Source organism: Podarcis cretensis (assembly GCF_951804945.1).
Source record: "Podarcis cretensis genome assembly, chromosome: 4".
NCBI lineage: Eukaryota > Metazoa > Chordata > Lepidosauria > Squamata > Lacertidae > Podarcis > Podarcis cretensis.
This window is the reverse complement of record NC_137173.1, coordinates 52467562-52468306: the sequence shown is the minus strand read 5'-3', so window position 1 is coordinate 52468306 and position 745 is coordinate 52467562.

The window sequence follows — 745 nt, the reverse complement described above, 5'->3', positions numbered from 1 at the left end:
TGTGTCTATTCCAGCAAACTGGAAAAGATAGCCTGACTCCAGTCAGCAAAAATGTCTGCGTCTCAAATCAGCTTGGGTGACATTGCCAACTTGAACTGGCTGCAAGCAAACTATCAGATGATAGCTCCCGCTGCTGTTGCTGCTGCTATGAAAGCGAACAACTAGGTTAGATGTTTGCTGCTTCAGACCGGGCTCAGTAAAATGATACCATCCAATAAATGAGATGATAGACCTGCAGCAATGAGGAGACAATGGGCTATTCTTAGATGCACTGTATACTAAGGGTCTATTAATATTTTTCTTAAGGCATGTCTATAGCCATTCCGGAATTACACTGCCCGAAACGGAAGAGAAGCAATATGTTTTCATAAATCATAGAGTATACAATTGATGTTTTATGTGAAAGCTAGAACCGCTGAAAATACAAGCAAGCTAATAGCTAGTAAATTGCACAGTCTCACCAAACTCCCCCCCCCATGACAATATGTATACATCCTTCCTCAGTCTATATAACATGCTTTATTTACAGCTCTGACACACTTTTTGTAGTATATCATGTATTTTTTAAAAAATGGTTGGGTTCAAATTATTTTACATTTAAATTATTTTACAATCCTGATTATACTGAAGTTATGTTGCATTACCTTTTGAAAGTTATTTATGGAATCATGCTTATATGTATAAATATATATTTTTAACTCCCATATTAATAGTAGCTGTAAAGTGCTGCTTTTTTCTGACTGCT